Genomic DNA, 25,173 nt, shown 5'->3' with positions numbered 1-25,173 from the left:
GCCACAGAAAACGTGTTGCAAGCCCCTTTGGACCATCCAAAAGTGTCACCAAAGGAAGGCTTTGGGTACAAGTGAACTCCCCAGGGGAGCCTTTACGCAGCCCCACATGCAACTGGATCCTCCGGGTTCGCTGTTCATGAGCATCCCTAAACATAGCCCTAGCCGGCATCGAAGACGAGTGAAAAATCAGGCCCCAGGAAATGCGTTGCGAGCCACTTTGGACCAGCCAAAAGTGCCCCCAAAGGAAGGCTTTGGGTACAAGTGAACTCCCCAGGGGAGCCTTTACGCAGCCCCACATGCAACTGGACCCTCCGGGTTCGATTTTTCCGAGCAAACCTAAATAGAACCCTAGCCGGCATGGGAGGATCTGAAAAACCGGGCCCCAGAAAACACGTTGCAATCCCCTTTGGACCATCCAAAAGTGTCACCAAAGGAAGGCTTTGGGTACAAGTGAACTCCCCAGGGGAGCCTTTACGCAGCCCCACATGCAACTGGAGCCTCCGGGTTCTCTGTTTCCGAGCATCCCTAAACATAGCCCTAGCCGGCAAAGAAGACGACTGAAAAATCAGGCCCCGTGAAATGCATTGCGAGCCCTTTTCGCCCATCCAAAAGTACCCCAAAGGAAGGCTTTGGGTACAAGTGAACTCCCCAGGGGAGCCTTTACGCAGCCCCATATGCAACTGGACCCTCCGGGTTCGCTGTTTCCGAGCATCCCTAAACATAGCCCTAGCCGGCATCGATGACGACTGAAAAATCAGGCCCCGTGAAATGCGTTACGAGCCCTTTTCGCCCATCCAAAAGTGCCCCCAAAGGAAGGCTTTGGGTACAAGTGAACTCCCCAGGGGAGCCTTTACGCAGCCCCACATGCAACTGGACCCTCCGGGTTCGCTGTTTCCGAGCATCCCTAAACATATCCCTAGCCGGCATCGAAGACGACTGAAAAATCAGGCCCCAGGAAATGCGTTGCGAGCCACTTTGGACCAGCCAAAAGTGCCCCCAAAGGAAGGCTTTGGGTACAAGTGAACTCCCCAGGGGAGCCTTTACGCAGCCCCACATGCAACTGGACCCTCCGGGTTCGATTTTTCCGAGCAAACCTAAATAGAACCCTAGCCGGCATGGGAGGATCTGAAAAACCGGGCCCCAGAAAACACGTTGCAATCCCCTTTGGACCATCCAAAAGTGTCACCAAAGGAAGGCTTTGGGTACAAGTGAACTCCCCAGGGGAGCCTTTACGCAGCCCCACATGCAACTGGACCCTCCGGGTTCTCTGTTTCCGAGCATCCCTAAACATAGCCCTAGCCGACAAAGAAGACGACTGAAAAATCAGGCCCCGTGAAATGCATTGCGAGCCCTTTTCGCCCATCCAAAAGTACCCCAAAGGAAGGCTTTGGGTACAAGAGAACTCCCCAGGGGAGCCTTTACGCAGCCCCACATGCAACTGGAGCCTTGGGGTTCGATTTTTCCGAGCAACCCTAAATATATCCCTAGCCGGCATGGGAGAAGACTGAAAACCCGGGCCACAGAAAACGCGTTGCAAGCCCCTTTGGACCATCCAAAAGTGTCACCAAAGGAAGGCTTTGGGTACAAGTGAACTCCCCAGGGGAGCCTTTACGCAGCCCCACATGCAACTTGACCCTCCGGGTTCGCTGTTTCCGAGCATCCCTAAACATAGCCCTAGCCGGCATCGATGACGACTGAAAAATCAGGCCCCAGGAAATGCGTTACGAGCCCTTTTCGCCCATCCAAAAGTGCCCCCAGAGGAAGGCTTTGGGTACAAGTGAACTCCCCAGGGGAGCCTTTACGCAGCCCCACATGCAACTGGACCCTCCGGGTTCGCTGTTCCTGAGCAAACCTAAACATAGCCCTACCCGGCATCGAAAACGACTGAAAAATCAGGCCCCAGGAAATGCGTTGCGAGCCCTTTTCGCCCATCCAGAAGTGCCCGCAAAGGAAGGCTTTGGGTACAAGTGAACTCCCCAGGGGAGCCTTTACGCAGCCCCACATGCAACTGGACCCTCCGGGTTCGCTGTTCCTGAGCAAACCTAAACGTAGCCCTTGCCGTCATCGGAGACGAGTGAAAAATCAGGCCCCAGGAAATGCGTTGCGAGCCCCTTTGGACCATCCAGAAATGCCCCCAAAGGAAGGCTTTGGATACAAGTGAACTCCCCAGGGGAGCCTTTACGCAGCCCCACATGCAACTGGACCCTCTGGGTTCGCTGTCATGAGCAAACCTAAACGTAGCCCTACCCGTCATCGGACACGACTGAAAAATCAGGCCCCAGGAAATGCGTTGCAAGCCCCTTTAGACCATCAAAAAGTGCCCGCAAAGGAAGGCTTTGGGTACAAGTGATCTCCCCAGGGGAGCCTTTATGCAGCCCCACATGCAACTGGACCCTCCGGGTTCGCTGTTCCTGAGCAAACCTAAACGTAGCCCTAGCCGTCTTCGGAGACGAGTGAAAAATCAGGCCCCAGGAAATGCGTTCCGAGGCCTTTTCGCCCATCCAAATGTGCCCCCAAAAGAAGACTTTGGGTACAAGAGAACTCCCCCGGGGAGCCTTTACGCAGCCCCACATGCAACTGGATCCTCCGGGTTCGCTGTTTCCGAGCATCCCTAAACATAGACCTAGCCGGCAAAGAAGACGACTGAAAAATCAGGCCCCAGGAAATGCGTTACGAGCCCTTTTCGATCATCCAAAAGTGCCCCCAACGGAAGGCTTTGGGTACAAGTGAACTCCCCAGGGGAGCCTTTACGCAGCCCCACATGCAACTGGAGCCTCCGGGTTCTCTGTTTCCGAGCATCCCTAAACATAGCCCTAGCCGGCAAAGAAGACGACTGAAAAATCAGGCCCCGTGAAATGCATTGCGAGCCCTTTTCGCCCATCCAAAAGTACCCCAAAGGAAGGCTTTGGGTACAAGTGAACTCCCCAGGGGAGCCTTTACGCAGCCCCATATGCAACTGGACCCTCCGGGTTCGCTCTTTCCGAGCATCCCTAAACATAGCCCTAGCCGGCATCGATGACGACTGAAAAATCAGGCCCCGTGAAATGCGTTACGAGCCCTTTTCGCCCATCCAAAAGTGCCCCCAAAGGAAGGCTTTGGGTACAAGTGAACTCCCCAGGGGAGCCTTTACGCAGCCCCACATGCAACTGGACCCTCTGGGTTCGCTGTTTCCGAGCATCCCTAAACATAGCCCTAGCCGGCATCGAAGACGACTGAAAAATCAGGCCCCAGGAAATGCGTTGCGAGCCACTTTGGACCAGCCAAAAGTGCCCCCAAAGGAAGGCTTTGGGTACAAGTGAACTCCCCAGGGGAGCCTTTACGCAGCCCCACATGCAACTGGACCCTCCGGGTTCGATTTTTCCGAGCAAACCTAAATAGAACCCTAGCCGGCATGGGAGGATCTGAAAAACCGGGCCCCAGAAAACACGTTGCAATCCCCTTTGGACCATCCAAAAGTGTCACCAAAGGAAGGCTTTGGGTACAAGTGAACTCCCCAGGGGAGCCTTTACGCAGCCCCACATGCAACTGGACCCTCCGGGTTCTCTGTTTCCGAGCATCCCTAAACATAGCCCTAGCCGACAAAGAAGACGACTGAAAAATCAGGCCCCGTGAAATGCATTGCGAGCCCTTTTCGCCCATCCAAAAGTACCCCAAAGGAAGGCTTTGGGTACAAGAGAACTCCCCAGGGGAGCCTTTACGCAGCCCCACATGCAACTGGAGCCTTGGGGTTCGATTTTTCCGAGCAACCCTAAATATATCCCTAGCCGGCATGGGAGAAGACTGAAAACCCGGGCCACAGAAAACGCGTTGCAAGCCCCTTTGGACCATCCAAAAGTGTCACCAAAGGAAGGCTTTGGGTACAAGTGAACTCCCCAGGGGAGCCTTTACGCAGCCCCACATGCAACTTGACCCTCCGGGTTCGCTGTTTCCGAGCATCCCTAAACATAGCCCTAGCCGGCATCGATGACGACTGAAAAATCAGGCCCCAGGAAATGCGTTACGAGCCCTTTTCGCCCATCCAAAAGTGCCCCCAGAGGAAGGCTTTGGGTACAAGTGAACTCCCCAGGGGAGCCTTTACGCAGCCCCACATGCAACTGGACCCTCCGGGTTCGCTGTTCCTGAGCAAACCTAAACATAGCCCTACCCGGCATCGAAAACGACTGAAAAATCAGGCCCCAGGAAATGCGTTGCGAGCCCTTTTCGCCCATCCAGAAGTGCCCGCAAAGGAAGGCTTTGGGTACAAGTGAACTCCCCAGGGGAGCCTTTACGCAGCCCCACATGCAACTGGACCCTCCGGGTTCGCTGTTCCTGAGCAAACCTAAACGTAGCCCTTGCCGTCATCGGAGACGAGTGAAAAATCAGGCCCCAGGAAATGCGTTGCGAGCCCCTTTGGACCATCCAGAAATGCCCCCAAAGGAAGGCTTTGGATACAAGTGAACTCCCCAGGGGAGCCTTTACGCAGCCCCACATGCAACTGGACCCTCTGGGTTCGCTGTCATGAGCAAACCTAAACGTAGCCCTACCCGTCATCGGACACGACTGAAAAATCAGGCCCCAGGAAATGCGTTGCAAGCCCCTTTAGACCATCAAAAAGTGCCCGCAAAGGAAGGCTTTGGGTACAAGTGATCTCCCCAGGGGAGCCTTTATGCAGCCCCACATGCAACTGGACCCTCCGGGTTCGCTGTTCCTGAGCAAACCTAAACGTAGCCCTAGCCGTCTTCGGAGACGAGTGAAAAATCAGGCCCCAGGAAATGCGTTCCGAGGCCTTTTCGCCCATCCAAATGTGCCCCCAAAAGAAGACTTTGGGTACAAGAGAACTCCCCCGGGGAGCCTTTACGCAGCCCCACATGCAACTGGATCCTCCGGGTTCGCTGTTTCCGAGCATCCCTAAACATAGCCCTAGCCGGCAAAGAAGACGACTGAAAAATCAGGCCCCAGGAAATGCGTTACGAGCCCTTTTCGATCATCCAAAAGTGCCCCCAACGGAAGGCTTTGGGTACAAGTGAACTCCCCAGGGGAGCCTTTACGCAGCCCCACATGCAACTGGAGCCTCCGGGTTCTCTGTTTCCGAGCATCCCTAAACATAGCCCTAGCCGGCAAAGAAGACGACTGAAAAATCAGGCCCCGTGAAATGCATTGCGAGCCCTTTTCGCCCATCCAAAAGTACCCCAAAGGAAGGCTTTGGGTACAAGTGAACTCCCCAGGGGAGCCTTTACGCAGCCCCATATGCAACTGGACCCTCCGGGTTCGCTCTTTCCGAGCATCCCTAAACATAGCCCTAGCCGGCATCGATGACGACTGAAAAATCAGGCCCCGTGAAATGCGTTACGAGCCCTTTTCGCCCATCCAAAAGTGCCCCCAAAGGAAGGCTTTGGGTACAAGTGAACTCCCCAGGGGAGCCTTTACGCAGCCCCACATGCAACTGGACCCTCCGGGTTCGCTGTTTCCGAGCATCCCTAAACATAGCCCTAGCCGGCATCGAAGACGACTGAAAAATCAGGCCCCAGGAAATGCGTTGCGAGCCACTTTGGACCAGCCAAAAGTGCCCCCAAAGGAAGGCTTTGGGTACAAGTGAACTCCCCAGGGGAGCCTTTACGCAGCCCCACATGCAACTGGACCCTCCGGGTTCGATTTTTCCGAGCAAACCTAAATAGAACCCTAGCCGGCATGGGAGGATCTGAAAAACCGGGCCCCAGAAAACACGTTGCAATCCCCTTTGGACCATCCAAAAGTGTCACCAAAGGAAGGCTTTGGGTACAAGTGAACTCCCCAGGGGAGCCTTTACGCAGCCCCACATGCAACTGGACCCTCCGGGTTCTCTGTTTCCGAGCATCCCTAAACATAGCCCTAGCCGACAAAGAAGACGACTGAAAAATCAGGCCCCGTGAAATGCATTGCGAGCCCTTTTCGCCCATCCAAAAGTACCCCAAAGGAAGGCTTTGGGTACAAGAGAACTCCCCAGGGGAGCCTTTACGCAGCCCCACATGCAACTGGAGCCTTGGGGTTCGATTTTTCCGAGCAACCCTAAATATATCCCTAGCCGGCATGGGAGAAGACTGAAAACCCGGGCCACAGAAAACGCGTTGCAAGCCCCTTTGGACCATCCAAAAGTGTCACCAAAGGAAGGCTTTGGGTACAAGTGAACTCCCCAGGGGAGCCTTTACGCAGCCCCACATGCAACTTGACCCTCCGGGTTCGCTGTTTCCGAGCATCCCTAAACATAGCCCTAGCCGGCATCGATGACGACTGAAAAATCAGGCCCCAGGAAATGCGTTACGAGCCCTTTTCGCCCATCCAAAAGTGCCCCCAGAGGAAGGCTTTGGGTACAAGTGAACTCCCCAGGGGAGCCTTTACGCAGCCCCACATGCAACTGGACCCTCCGGGTTCGCTGTTCCTGAGCAAACCTAAACATAGCCCTACCCGGCATCGAAAACGACTGAAAAATCAGGCCCCAGGAAATGCGTTGCGAGCCCTTTTCGCCCATCCAGAAGTGCCCGCAAAGGAAGGCTTTGGGTACAAGTGAACTCCCCAGGGGAGCCTTTACGCAGCCCCACATGCAACTGGACCCTCCGGGTTCGCTGTTCCTGAGCAAACCTAAACGTAGCCCTTGCCGTCATCGGAGACGAGTGAAAAATCAGGCCGCAGGAAATCCGTTGCGAGGCCTTTTCGCCCATCCAAAAGTGCCCCCAAAGGAAGGCTTTGGGTACAAGTGAACTCCCCAGGGGAGCCTTTACGCAGCCCCACATGCAACTGGACCCTCTGGGTTCGCTGTCATGAGCAAACCTAAACGTAGCCCTACCCGTCATCGGACACGACTGAAAAATCAGGCCCCAGGAAATGCGTTGCAAGCCCCTTTGGACCATCAAAAAGTGCCCGCAAAGGAAGGCTTTGGGTACAAGTGATCTCCCCAGGGGAGCCTTTAAGCAGCCCCACATGCAACTGGACCCTCCGGGTTCGCTGTTCCTGAGCAAACCTAAACGTAGCCCTAGCCGTCTTCGGAGACGAGTGAAAAATCAGGCCCCAGGAAATGCGTTACGAGCCCTTTTCGATCATCCAAAAGTGCCCCCAACGGAAGGCTTTGGGTACAAGTGAACTCCCCAGGGGAGCCTTTACGCAGCCCCACATGCAACTGGACCCTCCGGGTTCGCTGTTTCCGAGCATCCCTAAACATAGCCCTAGCCGGCATCGATGACGACTGAAAAATCAGGCCCCGTGAAATGCGTTGCGAGCCCTTTTCGCCAATCCAAAAGTACCCCAAAGGAAGGCTTTGGGTACAAGAGAACTCCCCAGGGGAGCCTTTACGCAGCCCCACATGCAACTGGACCCTCCCGGTTCGATTTTTCCGAGCAACCCTAAATATATCCCTAGCCAGCATGGGAGAAGACTGAAAACCCGGGCCACAGAAAACGCGTTGCGAGCCCTTTTCGCCCATCCAGAAGTGCCCGCAAAGGAAGGCTTTGGTTACAAGTGAACTCCCCAGGGGAGCCTTTACGCAGCCCCACATGCAACTGGAGCCTTCGGGTTCGATTTTTCCGAGCAACCCTAAATATATCCCTAGCCGGCATGGGAGAAGACTGAAAACCCGGGCCACAGAAAACGCGTTACAAGCCCCTTTGGACCATCCAAAAGTGTCACCAAAGGAAGGCTTTGGGTACAAGTGAACTCCCCAGCGGAGCCTTTACGCAGCCCCACATGCAACTTGACCCTCCGGGTTCGCTGTTTCCGAGCATCCCTAAACATAGCCCTAGCCGGCATCGATGACGACTGAAAAATCAGCCCCCAGTAAAAGCGTTACGAGCCCTTTTCGCCCATCCAAAAGTGCCCCCAAAGGAAGGCTTTGGTTACAAGTGAACTCCCCAGGGGAACCTTTACGCAGCCCCACATGCAACTGGACCCTCCGGGTTCGCTGTTCCGAGCATCCCTAAACATATCCCTAGCCGGCATCGAAGACGACTGAAAAATCAGGCCACAGGAAATGCGTTGCAAGCCCCTTTGGACCATCAAAAAGTGCCCGCAAAGGAAGGCTTTGGGTACAAGAGAACTCCCCAGGGGAGCCTTTACACAGCCCAACATCCAACTGGACCCTCCGGGTTCGCTGTTTCCGAGCATCCCTAAACATAGCCCTAGCCGGCATCGAAGACGAATGAAAAATCAGGCCCCAGGAAATCCGTTGCGAGGCCTTTTCGCCCATCCAAAAGTGCCCCCAAAGGAAGGCTTTGGGTACAAGTGAACTCCCCAGGGGAGCCTTTACGCAGCCCCACATGCAACTGGACCCTCCGGGTTCGCTGTTTCCGAGCATCCCTAAACATAGCCCTAGCCGGCATCGATGACGACTGAAAAATCAGGCCCCAGGAAATGCGTTGCGAGCCAGTTTGGACCACCCAAAAGTGCCCCCAAAGGAAGGCTTTGGGTACAAGAGAACTCCCCAGGGGAGCCTTTACGCAGCCCCACATGCAACTGGACCCTCCGGGTTCGCTGTTTCCGAGTATCCCTAAACATAGCCCTAGCCGGCAAAGAAGACGACTGAAAAATCAGGCCCCAGGAAATGCGTTGCGAGCCCGTTTCGCCCATTCAAAAGTACCCCAAAGGAAGGCTTTGGGTACAAGAGAACTCCCCAGGGGAGCCTTTACGCAGCCCCACATGCAACTGGACCCTCCCGGTTCAATTTTTCCGAGCAACCCTATATATATCCCTAGCCGGCATGGGAGAAGACTGAAAACCCGGGCCACAGAAAACGCGTTGCGAGCCCTTTTCGCCCATCCAAAAGTGTCACCAAAGGAAGGCTTTGGGTACAAGTGAACTCCCCAGGGGAGCCTTTACGCAGCCCCACATGCAACTGGACCCTCCGGGTTCGCTGTTTCCGAGCATCCCTAAACATAGCCCTAGCCGGCATCGATGACGACTGAAAAATCAGGCCCCAGGAAATGCGTTACGAGCCCTTTTCGCCCATACAAAAGTGCCCCCAAAGGAAGGCTTTGGGTACAAGTGAACTCCCCAGGGGAGCCTTTACGCAGCCCCACATGCAACTGGACCCTCCGGGTTCGCTGTTCCTGAGCAAAACTAAACGTAGCCCTAGCCAGCATCGATGACGACTGAAAAATCAGGCCACAGGAAATGCGTTGCAAGCCCCTTTGGACCATCAAAAAGTGCCCGCAAAGGAAGGCTTTGGGTACAAGAGAACTCCCCAGGGGAGCCTTTACACAGCCCAACATCCAACTGGACCCTCCGGGTTCGCTGTTTCCGAGCATCCCTAAACATAGCCCTAGCCGGCATCGAAGACGAATGAAAAATCAGGCCCCAGGAAATCCGTTGCGAGGCCTTTTCGCCCATCCAAAAGTGCCCCCAAAGGAAGGCTTTGGGTACAAGTGAACTCCCCAGGGGAGCCTTTACGCAGCCCCACATGCAACTGGACCCTCCGGGTTCGCTGTTTCCGAGCATCCCTAAACATAGACCTAGCCGGCATCGATGACGACTGAAAAATCAGGCCCCAGGAAATGCGTTACGAGCCCTTTTCGCCCATACAAAAGTGCCCCCAAAGGAAGGCTTTGGGTACAAGTGAACTCCCCAGGGGAGCCTTTACGCAGCCCCACATGCAACTGGACCCTCCGGGTTCGCTGTTTCCGAGCATCCCTAAACATATCCCTAGCCGTCATCGGAGACGACTGAAAAATCAGGCCCCAGGAAATGCGTTACGAGCCCTTTTCGCCCATCCAAAAGTGCCCCCAAAGGAAGGCTTTGGTTACAAGTGAACTCCCCAGGGGAGCCTTTACGCAGCCCCACATGCAACTGGACCCTCCGGGTTCGATTTTTCCGAGCAAACTTAAATAGAACCCTAGCCAGCATGGGAGGATCTGAAAAACCGGGCCCCAGAAAACACGTTGCAATCCCCTTTGGACCATCCAAAAGTGTCACCAAAGGAAGGCTTTGGGTACAAGTGAACTCCCCAGGGGAGCCTTTACGCAGCCCCACATGCAACTGGACCCTCCGGGTTCGCTGTTTCCGAGCATCCCTAAACATAGCCCTAGCCGGCATCGATGACGACTGAAAAATCAGGCCGAAGGAAATGCGTTGCGAGCCCTTTTCGCCCATCCAAAAGTGCCCGTAAAGGAAGGCTTTGGGTACAAGAGAACTCCCCAGGGGAGCCTTTACGCAGCCCCACATGCAACTGGACCCTCCGGGTTCGCTGTTTCCGAGCATCCCTAAACATAGCCCTAGCCGGCAAAGAAGACGACTGAAAAATCAGGCCCCGTGAAATGCATTGCGAGCCCTTTTCGCCCATCCAAAAGTACCCCAAAGGAAGGCTTTGGGTACAAGAGAACTCCCCAGGGGAGCCTTTACGCAGCCCCACATGCAACTGGACCCTCCCGGTTCGATTTTTCCGAGCAACCCTAAATATATCCCTAGCCGGCATGGGAGAAGACTGAAAACCCGGGCCACAGAAAACGCATTGCAAGCCCCTTGGACCATCCAAAAGTGTCACCAAAGGAAGGCATTGGGTACAAGTGAACTCCCCAGGGGAGCCTTTACGCAGCCCCACATGCAACTGGACCCTCCGGGTTCGCTGTTTCCGAGCATCCCTAAACATAGCCCTAGCCGGCATCGATGACGACTGAAAAATCAGCCCCCAGGAAATGCGTTACGAGCCCTTTTCGCCCATCCAAAAGTGCCCCCAAAGGAAGGCTTTGGTTACAAGTGAACTCCCCAGGGGAGCCTTTACGCAGCCCCACATGCAACTGGACCCTCCGGGTTCGCTGTTCCTGAGCAAAACTAAACGTAGCCCTAGCCAGCATCGATGACGACTGAAAAATCAGGCCACAGGAAATGCGTTGCAAGCCCCTTTGGACCATCAAAAAGTGCCCGCAAAGGAAGGCTTTGGGTACAAGAGAACTCCCCAGGGGAGCCTTTACACAGCCCCACATGCAACTGGATCCTCCGGGTTCGCTGTTTCCGAGCATCCCTAAACATAGCCCTAGCCGGCATCGAAGACGAATGAAAAATCAGGCCCCAGGAAATCCGTTGCGAGGCCTTTTCGCCCATCCAAAAGTGCCCCCAAAGGAAGGCTTTGGGTACAAGTGAACTCCCCAGGGGAGCCTTTACGCAGCCCCACATGCAACTGGACCCTCCGGGTTCGCTGTTTCCGAGTATCCCTAAACATAGCCCTAGCCGGCAAAGAAGACGACTGAAAAATCAGGCCCCAGGAAATGCGTTGCGAGCCCTTTTCGCCCATTCAAAAGTACCCCAAAGGAAGGCTTTGGGTACAAGAGAGCTCCCCAGGGGAGCCTTTACGCAGCCCCACATGCAACTGGACCCTCCGGGTTCGCTGTTTCCGAGCATCCCTAAACATATCCCTAGCCGTCATCGGAGACGACTGAAAAATCAGGCCCCGTGAAATGCGTTACGAGCCCTTTTCGCCCATCCAAAAGTGCCCCCAAAGGAAGGCTTTGGTTACAAGTGAACTCCCCAGGGGAGCCTTTACGCAGCCCCACATGCAACTGGACCCTCCGGGTTCGCTGTTTCCGAGCATCCCTAAACATATCCCTAGCCGGCATCGAAGACGACTGAAAAATCAGGCCCCAGGAAATGCGTTGCGAGCCACTTTGGACCAGCCAAAAGTGCCCCCAAAGGAAGGCTTTGGGTACAAGTGAACTCCCCAGGGGAGCCTTTACGCAGCCCCACATGCAACTGGACCGTCCGGGTTCGATTTTTCCGAGCAAACTTAAATAGAACCCTAGCCGGCATTGGAGGATCTGAAAAACCGGGCCCCAGAAAACACGTTGCAATCCCCTTTGGACCATCCAAAAGTGTCACCAAAGGAAGGCTTTGGGTACAAGTGAACTCCCCAGGGGAGCCTTTACGCAGCCCCATATGCAACTTGACCCTCCGGGTTCGCTGTTTCCGAGCATCCCTAAACATAGCCCTAGCCGGCATCGAAGACGACTGAAAAATCAGGCCCCAGGAAATGCGTTACGAGCCCTTTTCACCCATCCAAAAGTGCCCCCAAAGGAAGGCTTTGGGTACAAGTGAACTCCCCAGGGGAGCCTTTACGCAGCCCCACATGCAACTGGACCCTCCGGGTTCGCTGTTTCCGAGCATCCCTAAACATATCCCTAGCCGGCATCGAAGACGACTGAAAAATCAGGCCCCAGGAAATGCGTTTTGAGGCCTTTTCGCCCATCCAAAAGTGCCCCCAAAGGAAGGCTTTGGTTACAAGTGAACTCCCCAGGGGAGCCTTTACGCAGCCCCACATGCAACTGGATCCTCCGGGTTCGCTGTTTCCGAGCATCCCTAAACATAACCCTAGCCGGCATCGAAGACGACTGAAAAATCAGGCCCCAGGAAATGCGTTGCGAGCCCTTTTCGCCCATCCAAAAGTGCCCCCAAAGGAAGGCTTTGGGTACAAGTGAACTCCCCAGGGGAGCCTTTACGCAGCCCCACATGCAACTGGATCCTCCGGGTTCGATGTTTCCGAGCATCCCTAAACATATCCCTAGCCGGTATCGAAGACGACTGAAAAATCAGGCCCCAGGAAATGCATTGCGAACCACTTTGTCCCATCCAAAAGTGCCCCCAAAGGAAGGCTTTGGTTACAAGTGAACTCCCCAGGGGAGCCTTTACGCAGCCCCACATGCAACTGGACCCTCCGGGTTCTCTGTTTCCGAGCATCCCCAAACATAGCCCTAGCCGGCAAAGAAGACGACTGAAAAATCAGGCCCCAGGAAATGCGTTGCGAGCCCTTTTCGCCCATCCAAAAGTACCCCAAAGGAAGGCTTTGGGTACAAGAGAACTCCCCAGGGGAGCCTTTACGCAGCCCCACATGCAACTGGACCCTTCGGGTTCGATTTTTCCGAGCAACCCTAAATATATCCCTAGCCGGCATGGGAGAAGACTGAAAACCCGGGCCACAGAAAACGCGTTGCAAGCCCCTTTGGACAATCCAAAAGTGTCACCAAAGGAAGGCTTTGGGTACAAGTGAACTCCCCAGTGGAGCCTTTACGCAGCCCCACATGCAACTGGACCCTCCGGGTTCGCTGTTCCTGAGCAAACCTAAACATAGCCCTACCCGGCATCGAAAACGACTGAAAAATCAGGCCCCAGGAAATGCGTTGCGAGCCCTTTTCGCCCATCCAAAAGTGCCCCCAAAGGAAGGCTTTGGGTACAAGTGAACTCCCCAGGGGAGCCTTTACGCAGCCCCACATGCAACTGGATCCTCCGGGTTCGATGTTTCCGAGCATCCCTAAACATATCCCTAGCCGGCATCGAAGACGACTGAAAAATTAGGCCCCAGGAAATGCGTTGCGAGCCACTTTGGACCATCCAAAAGTGCCCCCAAAGGAAGGCTTTGGTTACAAGTGAACTCCCCAGGGGAGCCTTTACGCAGCCCCACATGCAACTGGACCCTCCGGGTTCTCTGTTTCCGAGCATCCCCAAACATAGCCCTAGCCGGCAAAGAAGACGACTGAAAAATCAGGCCCCAGGAAATGCGTTGCGAGCCCTTTTCGCCCATCCAAAAGTACCCCAAAGGAAGGCTTTGGGTACAAGAGAACTCCCCAGGGGAGCCTTTACGCAGCCCCACATGCAACTGGACCCTTCGGGTTCGATTTTTCCGAGCAACCCTAAATATATCCCTAGCCGGCATGGGAGAAGACTGAAAACCCGGGCCATAGAAAACGCGTTGCAAGCCCCTTTGGACAATCCAAAAGTGTCACCAAAGGAAGGCTTTGGGTACAAGTGAACTCCCCAGCGGAGCCTTTACGCAGCCCCACATGCAACTGGACCCTCCGGGTTCGCTGTTTCCGAGCATCCCTAAACATATCCCTAGCCGTCTTCGGAGACGACTGAAAAATCAGGCCCCAGGAAATGCGTTCCGAGCCCTTTTCGCCCATCCATAAGTGCCCCCAAAGGAAGGCTTTGGGTACAAGTGAACTCCCCAGGGGAGCCTTTACGCAGCCCCACATGCAACTGGACCCTCCGGGTTCTCTGTTTCCGAGCATCCCTAAACATAGCCCTAGCCGGCAAAGAAGACGACTGAAAAATCAGGCCCCAGGAAATGCGTTGCGAGCCCTTTTCGCCCTTCCAAATGTGCCGCCAAAGGAAGGATTTGAGTACAAGAGAACTCCCCAGGGGAGCCTTTACGCAGCCCCACATGCAACTGCACCCTCAGGGTTCGCTGTTCATGAGCAAACCTAAACGTAGCCCTAGCCGTCTTCGGAGACGAGTGAAAAATCAGGCCCCAGGAAAAGCGTTGCAAGCCACTTTGGACCATCCAAAACTGCCCCCAAAGGAAGGCTTTGGATACAAGTGAACTCCCCAGGGGAGCCTTTACACAGCCCCACATGCAACTGGATCCTCCGGGTTCGCTGTTTCCGAGCATCCCTAAACATAGCCCTAGCCAGCATCGATGACGACTGAAAAATCAGGCCCCAGGAAATGCGTTACGAGCCCTTTTCGCCCATCCAAATGTGCCCGCAAAGGAAGGCTTTGGTTACAAGTGAACTCCCCAGGGGAGCCTTTACGCAGCCCCACATGCAACTGGACCCTCCCGGTTCGATGTTTCCGAGCATCCCTAAACATATCCCTAGCTGGCATCGAAGACGACTGAAAAATCAGGCCCCAGGAAATGCGTTACGAGCCACTTTGGACCATCCAAAAGTGCCCCCAAAGGAAGGCTTTGGGTACAAGTGAACTCCCCAGGGGAGCCTTTACGCAGCCCCACATGCAACTGGACCCTCCGGGTTCGCTGTTTCCGAGCATCCCTAAACATAGCCCTAGACGGCATCGAAGACGAATGAAAAATCAGGCCGAAGGAAATGCGTTGTGAGCCTTTTTCTCCCATCCAGAAGTGCCCCCAAAGGAAGGCTTTGGGTACAAGAGAACTCCCCAGGGGAGCCTTTACGCAGCCCCACATGCAACTGGACCCTCCGGGTTCGCTGTTTCCGAGCATCCCCAAACATAGCCCTAGCCGGCAAAGAAGACGACTGAAAAATCAGGACCCAGGAAATGCGTTGCGAGCCACTTCGGACCATCCAAAAGTGCCCCCAAAGGAAGGCTTTGGGTACAAGTGAACTCCCCAGGGGAGCCTTTACGCAGCCCCACATGCAACTGGAGCCTTCGGGTTCGATTTTTCCGAGCAAACCTAAATAGAACCCTAGCCGGCATGGGAGGATCTGAAAAACCGGGCCCCAGAAAACACGTTGCAATCCCCTTTGGACCATCCAAAAGTGTCACCAAAGGAAGGCTTTGGGTACAAGTGAACTCCCCAGGGGAGCCTTTACGCAGCCCCACATGCAACTGGACCCTCCGGGTTCGCTGTTTCCGAGCATCCCCAAACATAGCCCTAGCCGGCAAAGAAGACGACTGAAAAATCAGGCCCCAGGAAATGCGTTGCGAGCCCTTTTCGCCCATCCAAAAGTACCCCAAAGGAAGGCTTTGGGTACAAGAGAACTCCCCAGGGGAGCCTTTACGCAGCCCCACATGCAACTGGAGCCTTGGGGTTCGATTTTTCCGAGCAACCCTAAATATATCCCTAGCCGGCATGGGAGAAGACTGAAAACCCGGGCCACAGAAAACGCGTTGCAAGCCCCTTTGGACCATCCAAAAGTGCCCGCAAAGGAAGGCTTTGGGTACAAGTGAACTCCCCAGGGGAGCCTTTACGCAGCCCCACATGCAAGTGGATCCTCCGGGTTCGCTGTTTCCGAGCATCCCTAAACATAGCCCTAGCCGGCATCGATGACGACTGAAAAATCAGGCCCGAGGAAATGCGTTCCGAGGCCTTTTCGCCCATCCAAAAGTGCCCCCAAAGGAAGGCTTTGGGTACAAGTGAACTCCCCAGGGGAGCCTTTACGCAGCCCCACATGCAACTGGACCCTCCGGGTTCGATTTTTCCGAGCAAACCTAAATAGAACCCTAGCCGGCATGGGAGAATCTGAAAAACCGGGCCCCAGAAAACACGTTGCAATCCCCTTTGGACCATCGAAAAGTGTCACCAAAGGAAGGCTTTGGGTACAAGTGAACTCCCCAGGGGAGCCTTTACACAGCCCCACATGCAACTGGACCCTCCGGGTTCGCTGTTTCCGAGCATCCCCAAACATAGCCCTAGCCGGCAAAGAAGACGACTGAAAAATCAGGCCCCAGGAAATGCGTTGCGAGCCCTTTTCGCCCATCCAAAAGTACCCCAAAGGAAGGCTTTGGGTACAAGAGAACTCCCCAGGGGAGCCTTTACGCAGCCCCACATGCAACTGGAGCCTTCGGGTTCGATTTTTCCGAGCAACCCTAAATATATCCCTAGCCGGCATGGGAGAAGACTGAAAACCCGGGCCACAGAAAACGCGTTGCGAGCCCTTTTCGCCCATCCAAAAGTGCCCCCAAAGGAAGGCTTTGGGTACAAGTGAACTCCCCAGGGGAGCCTTTACGCAGCCCCACATGCAACTGGACCCTCCGGGTTCGCTCTTTCCGAGCATCCCTAAACATATCCCTAGCCGTCTTCGGAGACGAGTGAAAAATCAGGCCCCAAGAAATGCGTTGCGAGCCCCTTTGGACCATCAAAAAGTGCCCCCAAAGGAAGGCTTTGAGTACAAGAGAACTCCCCAGGGGAGCCTTTACGCAGCAGCACATGCAACTGGACCCTCAGGGTTCGCTGTCATGAGCAAACCTAAACGTAGCCCTACCCGTCATCGGAGACGACTGAAAAATCAGGCCCCAGGAAATGCGTTGCAAGCCCCTTTGGACCATCAAAAAGTGCCCGCAAAGGAAGGCTTTGGGTACAAGTGATCTCCCCAGGGGAGCCTTTACACAGCCCCACATGCAACTGGACCCTCCGGGTTCACTGTTCCTGAGCAAACACAAACGTAACCCTAGCCGTCTTCGGAGACGAGTGAAAAATCAGGCCCCAGGAAATGCGTTCCGAGGCCTTTTCGCCCATCCAAATGTGCCCCCAAAGGAAGACTTTGGGTACAAGAGAACTCCCCAGGGGAGCCTTTACGCAGCCCCACATGCAACTGGATCCTCCGGGTTCGCTGTTTCCGAGCATCCCTAAACATAGCCCTAGCCAGCATCGAAGACGACTGAAAAATCAGGCCCCAGGAAATCCGTTGCGAGGCCTTTTCGCCCATAAAAAAGTGCCCCCAAAGGAAGGCTTTGGGTAAAAGTGAACTCCCCAGGGGAGCCTTTACGCAGCCCCACATGCAACTGGATAATCCGGGTTCGCTGTTTACGAGCATCCCTAAACATAGCCCTAGCCGGCATCGATGACGACTGAAAAATCAGGCCCCGTGAAATGCGTTGCGAGCCCTTTTCGCCCATCCAAAAGTACCCCAAAGGAAGGCTTTGGGTACAAGAGAACTCCCCAGGGGAGCCTTTACGCAGCCCCACATGCAACTGGACCCTCCCGGTTCGATTTTTCCGAGCAACCCTAAATATATCCCTAGCCGGCATGGGAGAAGACTGAAAACCCGGGCCACAGAAAACGCGTTGCAAGCCCCTTGGACCATCCAAAAGTGTCACCAAAGGAAGGCATTGGGTACAAGTGAACTCCCCAGCGGAGCCTTTACGCAGCCCCACATGCAACTGGACCCTCCGGGTTCGCTGTTTCCGAGCATCCCTAAACATAGCCCTAGCCGGCATCGATGACGACTGAAAAATCAGCCCCCAGGAAATGCGTTACGAGCCCTTTTCGCCCATCCAAAAGTGCCCCCAAAGGAAGGCTTTGGTTACAAGTGAACTCCCCAGGGGAGCCTTTACGCAGCCCCACATGCAACTGGACCCTCCGGGTTCGCTGTTCCTGAGCAAAACTAAACGTAGCCCTAGCCAGCATCGATGACGACTGAAAAATCAGGCCACAGGAAATGCGTTGCAAGCCCCTTTGGACCATCAAAAAGTGCCCGCAAAGGAAGGCTTTGGGTACAAGAGAACTCCCCAGGGGAGCCTTTACACAGCCCCACATGCAACTGGATCCTCCGGGTTCGCTGTTTCCGAGCATCCCTAAACATAGACCTAGCCGGCATCGAAGACGAATGAAAAATCAGGCCCCAGGAAATCCGTTGCGAGGCCTTTTCGCCCATCCAAAAGTGCCCCCAAAGGAAGGCTTTGGGTACAAGTGAACTCCCCAGGGGAGCCTTTACGCAGCCCCACATGCAACTGGACCCTCCGGGTTCGCTGTTTCCAAGCATCCCTAAACATAGCCCTAGCCGGCATCGATGACGACTGAAAAATCAGGCCCCAGGAAATGCGTTGCGAGCCAGTTTGGACCATCCAAAAGTGCCCCCAAAGGAAGGCTTTGGGTACAAGAGAACTCCCCAGGGGAGCCTTTACGCAGCCCCACATGCAACTGGACCCTCCGGGTTCGCTGTTTCCGAGTATCCCTAAACATAGCCCTAGCCGGCAAAGAAGACGACTGAAAAATCAGGCCCCAGGAAATGCGTTGCGAGCCCTTTTCGCCCATTCAAAAGTACCCCAAAGGAAGGCTTTGGGTACAAGAGAGCTCCCCAGGGGAGCCTTTACGCAGCCCCACATGCAACTGGACCCTCCCGGTTCGATTTTTCCGAGCAACACTAAATATATCCCTGGCCGGCATGGGAGAAGACTGAAAACCCGGGACACAGAAAACGCGTTGCGAGCCCTTTTCGCCCATCCAAAAGTGTCACCAAAGGAAGGCTTTGGGTACAAGTGAACTCCCCAGGGGAGCCTTTACGCAGCCCCACATGCAACTGGATCCTCCGGGTTCGCTGTTTCCGAGCATCCCTAAACATATCCCTAGCCGTCTTCGGAGACGAGTGAAAAATCAGGCCCCAGGAAATGCGTTACGAGCCCTTTTCGCCCATCCAAATGTGCCCCCAAAGGAAGGCTTTGGGTACAAGTGAACTCCCCAGGGGAGCCTTTACGCAGCCCCACATGCAACTGGACCCTCTGGGTTCGCTGTTTCCGAGCATCCCTAAACATATCCCTAGCCGTCATCGGAGACGACTGAAAAATCAGGCCCCTTTAAATGCGTTACGAGCCCTTTTCGCCCATCCAAAAGTGCCCCCAAAGGAAGGCTTTGGTTACAAGTGAACTCCCCAGGGGAGCCTTTACGCAGCCCCATATGCAACTGGACCCTCCGGGTTCGCTGTTTCCGAGCATCCCTAAACATAGCCCTAGCCGGCATCGATGACGACTGAAAAATCAGGCCCCAGGAAATGCGTTACGAGCCCTTTTCGCCCATCCAAAAGTGCCCCCAAAGGAAGGCTTTGGGTACAAGTGAACTCCCCAGGGGAGCCTTTACGCAGCCCCACATGCAACTGGACCCTCCGGGTTCGCTGTTTCCGAGCATCCCTAAACATATCCCTAGCCGGCATCGAAGACGACTGAAAAATCAGGCCCCAGGAAATGCGTTTTGAGGCCTTTTCGCCCATCCAAAAGTGCCCCCAAAGGAAGGCTTTGGGTACAAGTGAACTCCCCAGGGGAGCCTTGACGCAGCCCCACATGCAACTGGATCCTCCGGGTTCGCTGTTTCCGAGCATCCCTAAACATAGCCCTAGCCGTCTTCGGAGACGACTGAAAAATCAGGCCCCAGGAAATGCGTTGCGAGCCCTTTTCGCCCATCCAAAAGTGCCCCCAAAGGAAGGCTTTGGGTACAAGTGAACTCCCCAGGGGAGCCTTTACGCAGCCCCACATGCAACTGGATCCTCCGGGTTCGATGTTTCCGAGCATCCCTAAACATATCCCTAGCCGGTATCGAAGACGACTGAAAAATCAGGCCCCAGGAAATGCGTTGCGAACCACTTTGGCCCATCCAAAAGTGCCCCCAAAGGAAGGCTTTGGTTACAAGTGAACTCCCCAGGGGAGCCTTTACGCAGCCCCACATGCAACTGGACCCTCCGGGTTCTCTGTTTCCGAGCATCCCCAAACATAGCCCTAGCCGGCAAAGAAGACGACTGAAAAATCAGGCCCCAGGAAATGCGTTGCGAGCCCTTTTCGCCCATCCAAAAGTACCCCAAAGGAAGGCTTTGGGTACAAGAGAACTCCCCAGGGGAGCCTTTACGCAGCCCCACATGCAACTGGACCCTTCGGGTTCGATTTTTCCGAGCAACCCTAAATATATCCCTAGCCGGCATGGGAGAAGACTGAAAACCCGGGCCACAGAAAACGCGTTGCAAGCCCCTTTGGACAATCCAAAAGTGTCACCAAAGGAAGGCTTTGGGTACAAGTGAACTCCCCAGTGGAGCCTTTACGCAGCCCCACATGCAACTGGACCCTCCGGGTTCGCTGTTCCTGAGCAAACCTAAACATAGCCCTACCCGGCATCGAAAACGACTGAAAAATCAGGCCCCAGGAAATGCGTTGCGAGCCCTTTTCGCCCATCCAAAAGTGCCCCCAAAGGAAGGCTTTGGGTACAAGTGAACTCCCCAGGGGAGCCTTTACGCAGCCCCACATGCAACTGGATCCTCCGGGTTCGATGTTTCCGAGCATCCCTAAACATATCCCTAGCCGGCATCGAAGACGACTGAAAAATCAGGCCCCAGGAAATGCGTTGCGAGCCACTTTGGACCATCCAAAAGTGCCCCCAAAGGAAGGCTTTGGTTACAAGTGAACTCCCCAGGGGAGCCTTTACGCAGCCCCACATGCAACTGGACCCTCCGGGTTCTCTGTTTCCGAGCATCCCCAAACATAGCCCTAGCCGGCAAAGAAGACGACTGAAAAATCAGGCCCCAGGAAATGCGTTGTGAGCCCTTTTCGCCCATCCAAAAGTACCCCAAAGGAAGGCTTTGGGTACAAGAGAACTCCCCAGGGGAGCCTTTACGCAGCCCCACATGCAACTGGACCCTCCCGGTTCGATTTTTCCGAGCAACCCTAAATATATCCCTAGCCGGCATGGGAGAAGACTGAAAACCCGGGCCACAGAAAACGCGTTGCAAGCCCCTTTGGACAATCCAAAAGTGTCACCAAAGGAAGGCTTTGGGTACAAGTGAACTCCCCAGCGGAGCCTTTACGCAGCCCCACATGCAACTGGACCCTCCGGGTTCGCTGTTCCTGAGCAAACCTAAACATAGCCCTACCCGGCATCGAAAACGACTGAAAAATCAGGCCCCAGGAAATGCGTTGCGAGCCCTTTTCGCCCATCCATAAGTGCCCCCAAAGGAAGGCTTTGGGTACAAGTGAACTCCCCAGGGGAGCCTTTACGCAGCCCCACATGCAACTGGACCCTCTGGGTTCGCTGTTTCCGAGCATCCCTAAACATAGCCCTAGCCGGCAAAGAAGACGACTGAAAAATCAGGCCCCAGGAAATGCGTTGCGAGCCCTTTTCGCCCTTCCAAAAGTGCCGCCAAAGGAAGGCTTTGAGTACAAGAGAACTCCCCAGGGGAGCCTTTACGCAGCCCCACATGCAACTGCACCCTCAGGGTTCGCTGTTCATGAGCAAACCTAAACGTAGCCCTAGCCGTCTTCGGAGACGAGTGAAAAATCAGGCCCCAGGAAAAGCGTTGCAAGCCACTTTGGACCATCCAAAACTGCCCCCAAAGGAAGGCTTTGGATACAAGTGAACTCCCCAGGGGAGCCTTTACACAGCCCCACATGCAACTGGATCCTCCGGGTTCGCTGTTTCCGAGCATCCCTAAACATAGCCCTAGCCAGCATCGATGACGACTGAAAAATCAGGCCCCAGGAAATGCGTTACGAGCCTTTTTCGCCCATCCAAATGTGCCCCCAAAGGAAGGCTTTGGTTACAAGTGAACTCCCCAGGGGAGCCTTTACGCAGCCCCACATGCAACTGGACCCTCCCGGTTCGATGTTTCCAAGCATCCCTAAACATATCCCTAGCTGGCATCGAAGACGACTGAAAAATCAGGCCCCAGGAAATGCGTTACGAGCCACTTTGGACCATCCAAAAGTGCCCCCAAAGGAAGGCTTTGGGTACAAGTGAACTCCCCAGGGGAGCCTTTACGCAGCCCCACATGCAACTGGACCCTCCGGGTTCTCTGTTTCCGAGCATCCCTAAACATAGCCCTAGACGGCATCGAAGACGAATGAAAAATCAGGCCGAAGGAAATGCGTTGCGAGCCTTTTTCTCCCATCCAGAAGTGCCCCCAAAGGAAGGCTTTGGGTACAAGAGAACTCCCCAGGGGAGCCTTTACGCAGCCCCACATGCAACTGGACCCTCCGGGTTCGCTGTTTCCGAGCATCCCCAAACATAGCCCTAGCCGGCATCGAAGACGAGTGAAAAATCAGGACCCAGGAAATGCGTTGCGAGCCACTTCGGACCATCCAAAAGTGCCCCCAAAGGAAGGCTTTGGGTACAAGTGAACTCCCCAGGGGAGCCTTTACGCAGCCCCACATGCAACTGGAGCCTTCGGGTTCGATTTTTCCGAGCAAACCTAAATAGAACCCTAGCCGGCATGGGAGGATCTGAAAAACCGGGCCCCAGAAAACACGTTGCAATCCCCTTTGGACCATCCAAAAGTGTCACCAAAGGAAGGCTTTGGGTACAAGTGAACTCCCCAGCGGAGCCTTTACGCAGCCCCACATGCAACTGGACCCTCCGGGTTCGCTGTTTCCGAGCATCCCTAAACATATCCCTAGCCGGCAAAGAAGACGACTGAAAAATCAGGCCCCAGGAAATGCGTTGCGAGCCCTTTTCGCCCATCCAAAAGTACCCCAAAGGAAGGCTTTGGGTACAAGTGAACTCCCCAGGGGAGCCTTTACGCAGCCCCACATGCAAGTGGATCCTCCGGGTTCGCTGTTTCCGAGCATCCCTAAACATATCCCTAGCCGGCATCGATGACGACTGAAAAATCAGGCCCGAGGAAATGCGTTTTGAGGCCTTTTCGCCCATCCAAAAGTGCCCCCAAAGGAAGGCTTTGGGTACAAGTGAACTCCCCAGGGGAGCCTTTACGCAGCCCCACATGCAACTGGACCCTCCGGGTTCGATTTTTCCGAGCAAACCTAAATAGAACCCTAGCCGGCATGGGAGAATCTGAAAAACCGGGCCCCAGAAAACACGTTGCAATCCCCTTTGGACCATCGAAAAGTGTCACCAAAGGAAGGCTTTGGGTACAAGTGAACTCCCCAGGGGAGCCTTTACACAGCCCCACATGCAACTGGACCCTCCGGGTTCGCTGTTTCCGAGAATCCCCAAACATAGCCCTAGCCGGCAAAGAAGACGACTGAAAAATCAGGCCCCAGGAAATGCGTTGCGAGCCCTTTTCGCCCATCCAAAAGTACCCCAAAGGAAGGCTTTGGGTACAAGAGAACTCCCCAGGGGAGCCTTTACGCAGCCCCACATGCAACTGGAGGCTTCGGGTTCGATTTTTCCGAGCAACCCTAAATATATCCCTAGCCGGCATGGGAGAAGACTGAAAACCCGGGCCACAGAAAACGCGTTGCGAGCCCTTTTCGCCCATCCAAAAGTACCCCAAAGGAAGGCTTTGGGTACAAGTGAACTCCCCAGGGGAGCCTTTACGCAGCCCCACATGCAACTGGACCCTCCGGGTTCGCTGTTTCCGAGCATCCCTAAACATATCCCTAGCCGTCTTCGGAGACGAGTGAAAAATCAGGCCCCAGGAAATGCGTTGCGAGCCCCTTTGGACCATCAAAAAGTGCCCCCAAAGGAAGGCTTTGAGTACAAGAGAACTCCCCAGGGGAGCCTTTACGCAGCAGCACATGCAACTGGACCCTCAGGGTTCGCTGTCATGAGCAAACCTAAACGTAGCCCTACCCGTCATCGGAGACGACTGAAAAATCAGGCCCCAGGAAATGCGTTGCAAGCCCCTTTGGACCATCAAAAAGTGCCCGCAAAGGAAGGCTTTGGGTACAAGTGATCTCCCCAGGGGAGCCTTTACACAGCCCCACATGCAACTGGACCCTCCGGGTTCACTGTTCCTGAGCAAACACAAACGTAACCCTAGCCGTCTTCGGAGACGAGTGAAAAATCAGGCCCCAGGAAATGCGTTCCGAGGCCTTTTCGCCCATCCAAATGTGCCCCCAAAGGAAGACTTTGGGTACAAGAGAACTCCCCAGGGGAGCCTTTACGCAGCCCCACATGCAACTGGATCCTCCGGGTTCGCTGTTTCCGAGCATCCCTAAACATAGCCCTAGCCAGCATCGAAGACGACTGAAAAATCAGGCCCCAGGAAATCCGTTGCGAGGCCTTTTCGCCCATCAAAAAGTGCCCCCAAAGGAAGGCTTTGGGTACAAGTGAACTCCCCAGGGGAGCCTTTACGCAGCCCCACATGCAACTGGATAATCCGGGTTCGCTGTTTACGAGCATCCCTAAACATAGCCCTAGCCGGCATCGATGACGACTGAAAAATCAGGCCCCAGGAAATGCGTTGCGAGCCACTTTGGACCATCCAAAAGTGCCCCCAAAGGAAGGCTTTGGGTACAAGAGAACTCCCCAGGGGAGCCTTTACGCAGCCCCACATGCAACTGGATCCTCCGGGTTCGCTGTTTCCGAGCATCCCTAAACATAGCCCTAGCCGTCTTCGGAGACGACTGAAAAATCAGGCCCCAGGAAATGCGTTGCGAGCCCTTTTCGCCCATCCAAAAGTGCCCCCAAAGGAAGGCTTTGGGTACAAGTGAACTCCCCAGGGGAGCCTTTACGCAGCCCCACATGCAACTGGATCCTCCGGGTTCGATGTTTCCGAGCATCCCTAAACATATCCCTAGCCGGTATCGAAGACGACTGAAAAATCAGGCCCCAGGAAATGCGTTGCGAACCACTTTGGCCCATCCAAAAGTGCCCCCAAAGGAAGGCTTTTGTTACAAGTGAACTCCCCAGGGGAGCCTTTACGCAGCCCCACATGCAACTGGACCCTCCGGGTTCTCTGTTTCCGAGCATCCCCAAACATAGCCCTAGCCGGCAAAGAAGACGACTGAAAAATCAGGCCCCAGGAAATGCGTTGCGAGCCCTTTTCGCCCATCCAAAAGTACCCCAAAGGAAGGCTTTGGGTACAAGAGAACTCCCCAGGGGAGCCTTTACGCAGCCCCACATGCAACTGGACCCTTCGGGTTCGATTTTTCCGAGCAACCCTAAATATATCCCTAGCCGGCATGGGAGAAGACTGAAAACCCGGGCCACAGAAAACGCGTTGCAAGCCCCTTTGGACAATCCAAAAGTGTCACCAAAGGAAGGCTTTGGGTACAAGTGAACTCCCCAGTGGAGCCTTTACGCAGCCCCACATGCAACTGGACCCTCCGGGTTCGCTG

This window comes from Anas acuta, chromosome 6 (assembly GCF_963932015.1).
Source record: "Anas acuta chromosome 6, bAnaAcu1.1, whole genome shotgun sequence".
NCBI lineage: Eukaryota > Metazoa > Chordata > Aves > Anseriformes > Anatidae > Anas > Anas acuta.
The sequence above is the reverse complement of the archived record's forward strand: the minus strand, read 5'-3'. Positions refer to the sequence as shown.